This window comes from Haliotis rufescens, unplaced genomic scaffold, assembly GCF_023055435.1.
Source record: "Haliotis rufescens isolate VD_foot unplaced genomic scaffold, xgHalRufe1.0.p SCAF_3, whole genome shotgun sequence".
Classification (NCBI taxonomy): domain Eukaryota; kingdom Metazoa; phylum Mollusca; class Gastropoda; order Lepetellida; family Haliotidae; genus Haliotis; species Haliotis rufescens.
Window position 1 is genome coordinate 55166704 of NW_025964001.1, and position 582 is coordinate 55167285.

Below are 582 nucleotides of genomic sequence, written 5' to 3' on the forward strand. Positions count from 1 at the left end.
AAAGACCCGGGTTCGAATCCCGACATGGGTACAATGTGTGAAGCCCATTTCTGGTGTCCCCCGCCGTGATATTGCTGGAATATTGCTAAAAGCGGCGTAAAACCATACTCACTCACTCACTCAGATACTTGTCTTATATCACTGGGTAGACCCGTGAAGATCTGGGATTGAATAGGTCTTCAGCAACCCATGCTTGTGTAAAAGGCGACTAATGGGATCGGATGGTCAGGCTTGCTGACTTGGTTGATGCATGTCATTGATCCCAATTGCGTGGATCGACGCTCATGTTGTCAATCACTGGATTGTCTGGCCCAGACTCGATTATTTACAGACCGCCTTCATATAGCTTGACTATTGCTGAGTAGGGCGTTAAACAACAAACAAACAAACTATATCACTGGGTCAGATGTCCTTGTAGTTTCTAGTTATGACTAGTGTTGGGAATCCTGTTTTATCATGTCATCCTATGCTCTTCATGCTATTTTATCACACAACATGCAAGGATTTTGAATTAAACAGATTCCCAACTTCAGTATTGCTGTCACACACTGCGTTCCTATTCACAATAACATGACAAGGTAG